The sequence below is a fragment of the Hetaerina americana genome, unplaced genomic scaffold (genome assembly GCF_022747635.1).
Source record: "Hetaerina americana unplaced genomic scaffold, ioHetAmer1.1.p SCAF_45, whole genome shotgun sequence".
NCBI lineage: Eukaryota > Metazoa > Arthropoda > Insecta > Odonata > Calopterygidae > Hetaerina > Hetaerina americana.
This window is the reverse complement of record NW_027287041.1, coordinates 715,745-730,009: the sequence shown is the minus strand read 5'-3', so window position 1 is coordinate 730,009 and position 14,265 is coordinate 715,745. Positions and strand designations below refer to the sequence as shown.

Genomic DNA, 14,265 nt, shown 5'->3' with positions numbered 1-14,265 from the left:
GTACCTTACGAAGGCGGTTTAATAAGTACCCATGTTAGAAATGAAGAAACCATTTTTTCAAAATCATTTCTGTATATTTTTCAACATAATCCCCTTTATTAGAAAGATACACTTCTCCCAACATTCCAGCAATTTTTTTAACCCCTCCAAAAAATAGGATTTGTCGAACTCTCTCCAAAATACGCCTCTGTCTCTCGGTGATCAGGCAATGCTAGCGTCACGCAACTTGGCTCAGAGAAGGCAGACAAGCCACTGAAGCTATCTGACCTCGTCCAGCGGCTACTCGCGTCGTCAGCACTTCATGCGGCATGAACGGGTACTACTTTCCGGATGACCCTCGTATAAATGATTCGTGGGAAAGATTTCGCTAATCCGGCGAGGGAATCTCATTCGAATGGAATGCGTATTTGTTGGTTTTAACCACCGCACCTTATATGTATATATATTTGATGGTGAGATGTGTATGGGGTAGGAGAAACAAGGAAGATGTTGCAGGTGACCTCACCGTTCCCAGACAGCTGGGGCAGTAGGGAGTTGTCCAAGGTCACGTCGGGAGAAAGCAGGCAATCCTTCGCGTGATTTTCACGGCCACGGGCACATGAACAGCGCCGGGATCGTTCTCACATTTCAATGCTCAAAACCATATCTCAAATCATTCGCATGAAGTGGCTGCTTCTAATTTGTGGGGATAAAACATTGTCATATATAGATGGAATGCCATGTTACGTAGGGTTTCCACCACTTCCAGAGCTTCCTATTGATATTCTTGCCGTTTTTGTGCATATATATATATATATATATATATATATATATATATATATATATATATATATATATATATATATATATATATATATATATATATATATATATGTACACACACACATATATATATATATATATATATATATATATACATATATATATTTATATAGCTGTCCGTTGCTGTTCAACCTGTTTGCAGAGGAAATTAATTGATTGATTAAAGAGGCATTGGCAGAACTCGAGGTAGGAATGATAGTGGGCGGGAATTCGTAAAATCAGTTAGGTTTGCTGATGACCAAGCTTTAGTTAATGTCAGTCAGCCAATAGAGGGGTTGTAAGCATTGCTGAGTTAATTGGAAGCTCCAATTAACTGTTGATCCAATATCTAACTGTGGTCATAGATGGCAAAGTGAAGTGTCCCCATAAACAGACAGCATCCAACTTTGCTTTCATCTCCTCGCATTTCTTCCCATCCAAAAACAAAACAAAAAGCGAATTACCGAACGATATTGCTGTCTTTTACCATCTTCAAGCGAAAATCACGAAACACATCTTACACTCGAATGGCTGCCAAATCCAAACTAACCTATATTAAATCAGTCTGAAATTTGTTTCAACGTCAATTGATAGATGGCAGCACACGGTGATAACATTAACTTCCCTCAGGAACACTCTTTGTCATGAAACCAAGGTACTTATTGCACTGCCCTCGTACCATAAAATTCTGTGGAAAAGTAGCCTTCTCAGTATGTATACCAAACCCCAGTTTTTTCCCTTAATTGGAAGAGGTTAATGTCAGGCTTCTGCAGTTTATTGAGATACTATAGCTGTACAGGAACTCAGTTACATCTCCGCCTGTGGTGTGACGGTCGATAATAGGGTTAGAACGACCATCTTTGTGTCTAAACCTCCCTACAATCAGTACGCATTCTCTTTTGATAGTCTCTAGACTGTGGTTCTTCTGCTTTGCTCATTCTGCGAACTGTTATCATTTATTTAAAATTTATTGCACTGCATTAGAATTATCCCCAGAGTTCTGAAGTGCGAACCTTAATGATGCTTTTACTGGCAAAAAACACAAAGGTAAGCATTTGAAATTCATGTGATACTTCGAGAGGTGTACGGAAATGAAATTCACAGCCTTCCAAACACTGCACCTTAAAGCAAAGCCTAGTATGGATGTAAAAGCTGCATTCCAAAAGTAATAATTTAATTTTATTTAAAGGAATTCATTCAACAGATTTCCAGAAACACTAAAAATTCTTCAAAGTACATTCCTTCGGCCTCTACCGATCTCTTCCAGTGACTGACATGACCTGCAAGTGCCCTGGAAAGCATCTTCGGGGACCTCTTGTGAAAGGACTTCGTCATGGTCCTGATGGGATCTCATTTATGGATGTAAAATGGGTTCCTTTCAGGGTTGCCTTAATCTGAGGGAACAAAAAGAAGTCTGCTAGGGTGATGTCAGGACTAGAGGGGTGTTTGGCCAGGAAATATGCTGACTCAGCATGTTGTGGTAAGGCCTGTTCTCATGATGGGTTTGCCCTGTTGTCGTGGTGGAGTTGCCTGTTGTCGTGATGGAGTTGCCCTGTTGTCGTGGTGGAGTTGCCGTGATGGAGTTGCCCTGTTGTCGTGATGGAGTTGCCCTGTTGCCGTGATGGAGTTGCCCTGTTGCCATGATGGAGTTGCCCTGTTGCCGTGATGGAGTTGCCCTGTTGTCGTGGTGGAGTTGCCGTGTTGTCATGATGGAGTTGCCCTGTTGTCGTGATGGAGTTGCCCTGTTGTTGTGATGGAGTTGCCGTGTTGTCGTGATGGAGTTGCCGTGTTGTTGTGATGGAGTTGCCCTGTTGTTGTGATGGAGTTGCCAGGTAGCGGAAATGTCTTTACTTGTCCTGATCATCCTTTTTTAGGATCTTTTTAGCACATCCATGTAGTAGGCAGTTTTAACTGTCTGTCCTAGAGGAACAAACTCCTTATGGACCACTCCTTCCAAAAAAGACAATGAGCATTGTTTTCACCTTAGATTTTCTCATTCTTGTCTTTCATGGGCTTGGGAGACTGGTCGGTGCCCAACTCGGAGAGCTTTGGCATTTTGTTCCCGGGTCGTATTGAAAAACCCATGGTTTCATCACCAGTGATGACATTGTCCAATTCATCAGGTTCATTTTCAATACGTTGCTAAAGTTAACTTCATGAAATTTCCACTTGGTGGGTCATTCATAACATGGTTGGAGGGTAGAGGTGTACAATAAATGATGTCCTGTCACTAAGGGGTTTGATTCCATTCTGACTAATAGTAGTGGTGTGGTAAATTTGATTGCATTAGTTTTGGAATGCATCCTGGATGTGAATACAGCAGACATTTGGCTCCTGAGACTACTTTGATCGCCACAGCCAAATGTATGTGACTGATTACATTAAATCATATTTCCTAATGCCGTTAAGGGCTCATGATAAATAATCATAGCTGAGAACAGTTTTAATTTTTGGATTAAAACAGAAATGTTTATAAAATTTTTTTCGTATTCATCATCTACAGCTCCCCTGCCTGGTGTGGGCTTTGGCTTCCTCGATGATAAGCCTCAGTTCTTGTCCTTGCATCTTGTAACTCCCAATGCCTTCAAATCGTCCTCCAAATCCTCTAGCCATCTCTTCCATGGTCTACCTCTTCTTCCGACCCCTTTCATCTTGCTCTTAAGCATCACTTTGGGCGTTCCCTCATTTCCCATCCATTCTAAATGGCCCAACCATGCCAGCTGCAGTGATTTGGCAAATCTTACCATGTCCTTCCCTTCTAGTAGTTCATTTCTCCCCACGTTCATTCTAATTCTCCATCTCTCTCCATCCTTTATTGGGCCATAGATCCTCCTTATGATTTCTCTTTCCAATTTTCAAAAGAGTTTCTTCATCCTGACTTATTATATAATTAATACAATTATTTTTTAATTAAAAACATGTTTATTAGAGTTAAAAACAGTAGATACATCCATTGTTATCGTACAAAAGTGTCCAATCCGTTGGAAAAATTTAAAACAGAAACGGTATTCTTACGTGCATTGTCGTACATTAAAATGCATAATAATTTGGATACATGAAATATCACTTGAAGTTGATCGCATGGAATGATCAATTGAGTCAGAGTTTAAACTTTGTAAGACACGCCATTTCATTACTCTTTCGTACATGAGCTAAAAGTATCCAATTTGGTCGTCTTCCACTTTGCCCTCCTGAAAGCTGTGAAGGGTTACTTCGCCCGCAAAGTGCTTGTACAACCTCAGGTGAACAAACTCTCCATTACCCACGTGTACCTGGAATATTGAACACACAATTAAGTACAATGGTTCAAATGTTATTATCAAAATCATTACATATATATATATATACATATAAAATAAAACCATAAAAACAATAAACACAGTAATCAACCCAAAGGTTGGTTTAGTAGGTGATGGTAGAGATCACCCAGTACTAAGCCCTATACAGCGTGTGATAATTCACACATCAGGGTAGGGGGGCCAGTTCCTTTCCCTGTGCCGGTTATGGTTTCCCAGGAGAACCTGGTACCGGAAAAAATCACTTATATCACAATATATACATATATATATATATATATATGTATATATATATATATATATATTTTTTTTTTTTTTAAGATAATCTACCGATTAAGGTAGGTTTTTGGATGGACACAACTAACTACCAAAGAGATATTTTATTACTCCTAACAAAACACAAAAAACCATCATCCTACTCTATATCAGGTCCCTCTTCATCTCTGAGTACTTTCTTCCTCCCTTCATCCCGTCTAACATCCCTATCTTGCTCCTTCCCTTTCCTCTTTTGCCCAACATTCTACCCTCTATCACAGTCTTCAACATCCCACTGCCGGTCAACACCCCCTTCATCCACTTTTCCTGCCTCCATAGGATTTCTCCCAACAAACCCCTCTCTTCGCCCACCATATCAAGTACTTCCTCATTTGTTTTCTTCTCTGTCCATTTCACCTTCTCCATTCTTCTCCACACCCACATTTCAAAAGCCTCCAATCTACGTCTATCCTCCTGCTTCAATGACCACGTTTCCGCGCCGTACATAGCTATGCTCCATATCAAAGTTTTTACGAGTCTTTTCTTGACATCCTTACTGAATGTCCCCGTCATCAACTCCCTCCTCCTTTTGAAAGCCTCTTTGCCTAGCGCAATTCTTTTCCTTACGTCCCTACTACTTTCACCGTGTTGGTCCAAAACACTACCGAGATACGTAAACTGTTCTACCTGCTCTAGTTTTTGCCCTACTATTTTAATGTTAAGCTTGGCCTCTTTCTTTCTAGAAAATCACATAACCTTTGTTTTATTAATATTGATTCTCATCCCATACCTGTCGCACTGAATTTCCAATTCACTCAGCAATGCTTGCAGCCCCTTGGCTGACTGACAAACTAAAGCTTGGTCATCAGCAAACCTAACTGATTTTACGAATTCCCCGCCCACTTTCATTCCTACCATGAGTTCTTCCCATGCCTCTTTGATCATTTCCTCTGCATACAGGTTGAACAGCAACGGTGATAACGGCCAACCCTGCCTTACACCCCTTCCTAATGCTGCCCATCCTGACTCCCCGTTTCCCACCCGCACCCGAGCAGTCTGAGACATGTACAGGTTGCAAAGATTAGCCTCCTGTGCCTATTCCAAACTATTCCTATTTTCTGCAATATACTCATTAGTTTTTCCCAATTCACTCTATCAAACGTTTTTTGGAAATCTACGAAACAGACAAATACCTCCTGGTTGTGTTCTATATTCCTCTCGATTAATAATCTCATTACTGCAATGGCAAAACGCGTACCTCTCCCCTTCCTAAACCCAAACTGATCATCCCCTAAGTAATCATTTGCCCTACTCTCTCTATCCTTTTGTTTATGATCCTAAGAACAACTTTAGCTGCGTGGGATATCAAACTAATTGTCCTATAGTCCTCACATGACCTGGCCTTTACCTTTTTCGGAATAGGAACTAAAACTGATCTCATAAAGTCTTCCGGCCAGATTCCCTCCTCATAAATACTACGGATCAGCCCATATAGCCTCTTCCTCCCGCATTTTCCTAAACATTTTAAAAGTTCCACGGGAATGTTATCTACCCCCACGGCCTTATTTAGTTTCATCTCCCATAATGCCCTTTCTATTTCATTGTCTAGTATGCCTGGACCTAAGCTTTCTTCCTCTACGTCATTTTCTTTTTCAATGTCTAACTTTGTTGGTCTGAGTTCTTTACTATACAGTTCTTCTATATACTCCTTCCATCTCTCTTGGATCTTTCCTGCGTCAACTATTACCTTACCCGCCTTATCTCTAACTGTTAGCATAGCTCTTCCTTTCTTACTTCCCAATAACGATTTAACTTTGCTGTACAGCGTACCAATTTCACCCTTCCTCTGCAAACTTTCCATATCCTCGCACTGCGTCTTCCACCATGCTTCTTTTGCTTTATTTGTTGCCCGCCTCAATTTATTGTTCAATTCTTTGTACTTCATTTTGCCTAATTCTATATTCATATTCTTCCATTTTCACCGCTCATCCATCTTTGTAATCATCTCATTCGTGATCCATGGTTTCCTAGTCCTTTTAGCGTTAACGGTTCCAATAGTGTCTTATGCGGCTTTAGACAACCCTTTCTTGATCATTTCCCATTTTTCTTCGATAGTACTTAGCTCTTTACCATCCTCCATGATTTTCTCTACCGCCTGTTTGCATTCCTTCCTTTTCAACCCATTCAATGCTTCTACATTCCATTTTCTAACTCGCCGCCCCTGCCTTATCTTTTTGAAACGTACGCTACATTTCATAACAACTAAATTGTAGTCTGAGTCCGCATCTGCTCCTGGGAAGCTGTGGGAATTTATCACACTGTTCCTAAACCTGTGTCTAACCAGGATATAATCTAGCTGATATCTTCCTGAGTCACCTGGCATTTTCTATGTATACCTGCGTCTTTTGTGGTGTCTAAACCAAGTGTTGGTTTCCAGTGGGCATACAGGGAATGGGAGCAACGTTATACTAAGTGTGTGGCAGCTCAAGGAGCACACTTTGAAGATTATTAAGTTGATGTAAGTAAATCGTCAATGAAATTCTTGTAAAAAAACAGTCCTACCACTTTTGGGTACGACCCTGTATACGTGTGAGTGTGTGTGTAAAACCCTGTTTGATAAATATAAGCAGACTGAGGCTTTAATTTGCAAAATTTACAGTCTACATCGAAGATTTTGTAGTCCTTCCTTCTTTAAATCACTATGTCCATTCGTAGACTTATTCCTTCATTATGAGGGTAGAGAGAGAAACTTAACATTTCCACAACATAGATATAACATTATACGACCATGGTTTCAATTGCAGAGCATTATCGAAACCATGTTGGTGAAATATTTAATCTTTATGGTGGTAATGTTAAGTTACTATCTCTACCCTAATAACGAAGGAATTCCTCAGAGTTAAACCCGAAACTATAATTTTTATAGCGTCTTCTTTTCATGCACTGTTTAAAGCAACCTCCTTTGAAGTCCTCTTTGGCGGTAGTTAGGTTTTTTAATTTTCTCATGTCGTTCTTTGCTTAATTTATTGTCTCTCTTCTCTACACATGTCATCTTGTGCTTAAGTGATGATATAATGTCCCATCCTCCTCTTATTTAAAGGAAGTTCAGTTCTCATTAAGGTTCTTCTTATTTAATTATCAGTAGTAGTAGTTTCCTATATCGTCGTTTCTTCTTTGCTTTATTATTAATATTTATTGTCTGCCTCTTCTCCAACAAACATATTATTATCATCTCGTGTGCCCCAAAGTGTGATATGACACGTACAATGTCCCCCCCAAATCATCATTATCATCACAGATTTCATTGCATTTTATATCGGGAATATATGTATGAAAAAGTCACAAAAAGGGGCAAAGATCTATTAAGAATATGATAATAATAATGAGGAGGATTGTGATGATCATAGGATCAAAGGTGATTTGATTTAATTAATTGCCAGAAACAACGGCGAACATATCAATGTGCTCTCTGGATAATGTGCTCTGAATGGTGTGCATTGTGTCATGGTGTCATTCATTGGTGTGTGTGTCATCAAAGGATCCATCCATCTCTCTATCCATCCAATCATCGTGTCATTCAATGATAATGAAATAGTATTAGCGTGTGTGCACTGTTGATAATTTACTATAAATTCAATTCTACATAATTCAACAGCCATTATCATTCGGATCACAGTTATTATTACAATGACGATTAGATAAGAAGAAGGACAAGGGACCATTGCACACACGATCAATGTTGTATCAACGTCAAACACAGAAGGTGATGGGAATAGGAAGGTCTTTATAAAGGCCTTTGCGTCTTAATCCGTCTTGGCGTCTTGTCTCAGCCATCTTCAGTGAAACCCTTAATCCACCTTGAAAACTTGGATGTATTCTTCTTCAGAAAGCATTATCTCCATATAAACAGCTGTCAGTACGTTTCAGTAGTAATTTCTTATGATAACTTTTACCACCATACTTTACCATAAAAACTTGATATGTTGATTCATTGCTCTGTGATTTCTTCATTTTCAATGACAAACAGTGAAAACAAGAAAGAACAACAGAAACTATAACATAACTGGCAATACCATATGCACAGCTGGAAGATCCCCCAAAGCACACAGATGGCTCCTCATTGGTTTGCTCCGGCAACTAGCGACTAGCTAATGGGCGGGGGAGGCTATATAGTTCACATCATGGCTCGCATATTGCTACAGTTTGCGTACTTATTGGGTAGGCCCCTTGTATGTATGTCTGTATATTTATATATATACATGCATATATATATATATATTTATATATATACATATATATATATATATATATATATATATATATATATATATATATATATATATATATATACATACATACATACATACATATATATATATATATATATATATATATATATATATATATATATATATATATATATATACATAATAATTGGCTGACACAACATAACACAAATAGAAAAGAATAGACACATATAAAAGAACACTTACACGGTAAATTGTTCGAGCTTTCGGCCCTCTCAGGGGCCTTCTTCAAGAGAGACTCTCTCTTGAAGAAGGCCCCTGAGAGGGCCGAAAGCTCGAACAATTTACCGTGTAAGTGTTCTCTTATATGTGTCTATTCTTTTCTATTTGTGTTATGTTGTGTCAGCCAATTATTGTGCCGCTCGTATGAGTTTTTCCGTACAATCGTTATATATATACATATATACATATATATATATATATATATATATATATATATACATACATATATATATATATATATATATATATATATATATATATATATATATATATATATATATATATATATATATATATATATATATATATATAACATATATATACATATACATCAATATATATATATATAAAAAACCTAACTACCGCCAAAGAGGACTTCAAAGGAGGTTGCTTTAAACAGTGCATGAAAAGAAGACGCTATAAAAATTATAGTTTCGGGTTTAACTCTGTGGAATTCCTTCGTTATTAGGGTAGAGATAGTAACTTAACATTACCACCATAAAGATTAAATATTTCACCAACATGGTTTCGATAATGCTCTGCAATTGAAACCATGGTCGTATAATGTTATATCTATGTTGTGGAAATGTTAAGTTTCTCTCTCTACCCTCATAATGAAGGAATAAGTCTACGAATGGACATAGTGATTTAAAGAAGGAAGGACTACAAAATCTTCGATGTAGACAGTAAATTTTGCAAATTAAAGCCTCAGTTTGCTTATATTTATCAAACAGGGTTTTACACACACACTCACGCGTATACAGGGTCGTACCCAAAAGTGGTAGGACTGATTTTTTTACAAGAATTTCATTGACGATATACTTACATCGACTTAATAATCTTCAAAGTGTGCTCCTTGAGCTGCTACACACTTAGTATAACGTTGCTCCCATTCCCTGTACAACCGCTGGAAATTTTCTTTGGGGATGCCGTTGATGACCCTGGTCGAAGCCTCTTGAACGGCCTCTATCGAGTCAAAACGTCGTCCCTTGAGCTGTCTTTTCATCAGGGGGAAGAAGAAGAAGTCCGGTGGTGCCAGATCGGGAGAATAGGGCGGGTGCGGCAAAGTGGCACCATGGCAGAATTTTCGGCACCATCTTGGCGCACATCTTGCGTATGGCCAAATCCTGTGAAATAATGCGTTGGATGTTGGATGCAGACAGACCCAACTGGTCTGCAATTTCTTCACTGGTTAAGCGTCGGTCTGTGTTCAGCAGTGTCCTCACTCTGTCCACATTCGTGTCGGGTCTTGCCGTCGACGGCCGTCCGGAGCGATGGTCGTCTTCAACGAGCTCCCTACCCTCTTCAAACAACTTGTGCCACTCAAAAACTGTGGAACGGCTTAAGGCAGTGTCCCCATAAGCCTGCTTGATCATATCGAGGGTCTCAGTTGCCGTCTTCCCGAGTTTCGCACAAAACTTCACAGAAGAACGTTGCTCTAAATTCAGATTCATTTTGTTTTTCGACGCGGACAAAAAACTTGCTTCACTAAAAACGGTGTCCTCACTCAACGACAGCCCGCAGGCGACTGAGGTTGGTGTCGGTCTGTTGCTAAGAGCCCCTTCCAGCATACCCTGCCAGGCAGACCCCCCTCCACCGTTCCGTTCACGCCAGAGAAAATCAGTCCTACCACTTTTGGGTACGACCCTGTATATTAATACACCTTCATAAATAAAGCTGATATTTCTGATATTAGGCACTGTGAGTCCTTCAATGCATTATTTACCTTGACAAAGTAGTTTTTCCCCGCAACAACCTGACTGCAAAATGATTTTGCATCGAATTCACCGAAGGTTCGACCAGCTTTCTCTTCCACCGTGGGTCTCACGAATGCCACCAGATCCTTGACTTCCGTTGTCACCTCCCGAACATCGCCAACGCCCCCACATCTGTTCTTCATTCTGTCACGGTCAAAAAGAAAATCCATTGATACGACAACCGTTTCAGGGCATACCCTGATAAAATTACATTTTGACATCCTCCTGAAATTGTTCTATATTTCATTATCATTCAACAGTGAAATACGGAGCCGACTAGATCGCGAGCTACTCTCTAAAGACTCAGAAACAATCCCAGAATGGTGCAAGGAATGGGGATTAATGCTTAATATATATACAAATGCACAGTTTTGAATATATATATATATATATATATATATATATATTTTTACACACACACACACATATATATATATATATATATATGTATATTTGTGTGTGTGTAAATATATATATATATATATATATTTTTACACACACACACATATATATATATATATATATATATGTGTGTGTGTGTGTGTAAATATATATATATATATATATATATATATATATATATATATATATATATATATATATATATATATATATATATAAATCTTTATCGGGAAGTAAGAAAGGGAGATCTATGCTAACAGTTACAGATAAGGCAGGTGAGATAATAGTTGACACAGGAAAGATCCATGAGAGATGGAAGGAGTATATACCTGTAGAAGAACTATATAGTAAAGAACTTCAAACAACAAAGTTAGACATTGAGAAAGGATATGATGTAGAGGAAGATAGCTTAGGTTCAGGCATACCAGACGATGAAATAGAAAGGAAATTAAGGGAGATGAAACTAAATAAGGCCGTGATGGTGGAGAACATTCCCTTAGCGGAACTACTCAAATGTTTAGGAAAATGTGGGAGGAAGAGGCTATATCGGCTGATCCGTAGTATTTATGAGGAAGGTATCTGGCCGGAAGACTTAGTGAGATCAGTTGTAGTTCCTATTCTGAAAAAGGTAAAGGCTACATCATGTGAGGACTACAGGACAATAAGTTTGATATCCCAAGCAGCTTAAGTGGTTCTCAGGATCGTAAACAAGAGGATAGAGAGTAGGGCAAATGATTACTTAGGTGATGATCAGTTTGGGTTTAGGAAGGGGAGCGGTACACGTGATGCCATTGCAGTAATGAGATTATTAATCGAGAGGAATATAGAATACGATCAGGAGGTATTTGCCTGTTTCGTAGATTTCAAAAAAGCGTTTGATAGAGTGAATTGGGAAAAACTAACGAGTGTATTGCAGAAAATAGGAATAGATTGGAGGGAAAGGATGCTAATCCGCAACCTGTACATGTCTCAGACTGCTCAGGTGCGGGTGGGGAACGGGGAGTCCGGTTGGGCAGTGTTAGGAAGAGGTGTAAGGCAGGGGGTGTCCATTATCACCGCTGCTGTTCAACCCGTATGCAGAGGATATGATCGAAGAGGCATGGGAAGAACTGGAGGTAGGAATGAAAGTGGACGGGGAATTCATTTAAAATCAGTTAGGTTCGCGGAAGACCAAGCTTTCATTTGTCAGTCAGCCAAGGGATTTCAAGCATGGCTGAGTGAATTGGAAGTTCAGTGCGACAGATATGGGATGAGACCACAAAGATAAAATAAGGGAGATAGATTCCATTATACAAACACTCATTCTTTCCCCAGAACAAACAGGAATTATAATGGCAGTAAGAAACTGAATTCACTTTAGATGTATTAAAAACATTGAATCTACAAGTCGGAACAAAATTAAACATTGCAAAGACATCAGGTATACGTATTGTAGGCGCTTTTGTATGTTAGTTGGTAGTTTAAGTGCTCGCGCGTGTGTTGGGTTGTAACGGTTTCTGCATGAATATAAAATACCATGTTTTATTTGCATATGGTATAAATTTGTGGCTTTCGAATGCGGTTTTTTTTTACTTTCTTAATTACGTTTGGTTTCCTAACACCCCCCGCCACACGCCTTTGCGGCTGCTTGCGGGGTATTGAGTAGATGTAAATGAATATTTACGTCAGTTGGCAACCCTTTGTTGAGAAAACTGCTCGCATTTTGAAATGTGCTACAAGTCGGATGTAAATGCACACATAGGTAATGTTCAACTAAGTAACAACTCCTAATCACAAAGTTATGTAGTTACTGGGTGAGGTGACTCACATGAGGTCTTCTGCGACATACACGAGTAAATCAACTCCGAATGCTAAGTTTACGTATTAACTTCTCCACAAACAAGTGATTAAAAGAATGTTCAACTTAATACCGACAGGATACCATTTTCAATTTAAAAATAATGTACAGCAGTTATCATACATCGGAAGATTAACAAGAGCTCGAACCTTTCCTCTGTATCATATTTATCTAGCACGATTATTCTTACGCGAAGAAGAATGATAATTATTCGTTTGACCAAGTAGGTGAAGTAATAGCAGTTTCACATTAACTGTTGATCGTAACATCTCTCAATTCAAATGCAAATACGACTGACGTGCAATTCACACATCAGTTTCAACATCAAACACACTTGTATGAATGCATTTAAAGCAATTAATTCCACTGATACATAAGAGTATTCTGGGTTTTATCAGCATTCATACGTCAATGACTACAGTAGAACAAATCCAAAACCTTACCAGATCACTTAGTAGCATCACTGTAGTTAATAGTTATAAGGTTTAGTAGTTACACTCAAATTATGTGCAGTGAAACAGGCGATAACTTCTCCATTAGAGTAGGAACTGAATGATTGTGTTGAAACTTACGTTTTCACTTGGTTTTCAAAGCGGAATCTTGTCTTCTTAGCGGGAGAGTTTGAGATATTCTCCTGTAAGACTAGAGTTTAGTTGTATCACTCAAGTTATTTGTAATGAATCTGGCAATAACTTCTCCAACAGAGAAGGAACTGAATGATTAAGTTTAAACTTACTTTTTCGCTTGGTTTACAGAGCAGAATCTCGTCTTCTTAGCGGGAGAGTTTAAGATATCCTCCTGTACAACTAAAATCTCCTTTTCTTTTCCTTTTGCTATGAGTCAACGCATTTTTATTTACCTCTTTGTCACATGATGATTAATAATAACGGTATATCATATACAAGTCGCAATAGTAACATTATCGTTAACTTAGGCCATGAAATAACAAAATGTTATGCAAGAGAGTATACTCACAGGGGCAAAAGAAGACTCGATAGTGGGATAGAAAGGTTTGTATTGGAATTGAATTCAAATAAACCGTGGATGTGGTGAATATTCTCAATAGAGTACTCATTTGGTTTAGAAAAACGTTGGTAGAAGAATTTTAATAGACTGATTCATTTGTGAGAGACGGATTTGTCTGGATAACTTTGTCATGCTTCTGTCTGTCCCTATTTCAACAAAGATGATGCAAATAAATTAAGAATAACACTCTTATATAGTGTACGGTAACTATAGGGAATAGAAGACGTAACTATTAATCAACATAGATATCTGGATATTTTCCTGATTGTACCGCGAGTTAAATAGAAATGGCTTTGAAATTCCCTCTGTTTTCGTACGTGCATCCAAGCAAATGGCAACATTGCGATATCAATCTGACAACA

The 14,265-nt window shown here is 38.6% G+C and overlaps 1 long non-coding RNA gene across 1 annotated transcript; it reads right to left on the bottom strand.

Annotated features, from left to right (window-relative positions):
* Window positions 1-3,715: 3,715 nt before the first annotated feature.
* LOC139693249 (uncharacterized) lies at window positions 3,716-13,791 on the bottom strand. Its single transcript, XR_011702031.1, has 4 exons — window positions 13,614-13,791; window positions 13,450-13,519; window positions 10,608-10,782; window positions 3,716-4,073 (listed from the first exon to the last, which is right to left on the bottom strand). It is a non-coding gene; the product is annotated as an uncharacterized lncRNA (long non-coding RNA).
* Between the last annotated feature and the right edge of the window lie 474 nt (window positions 13,792-14,265).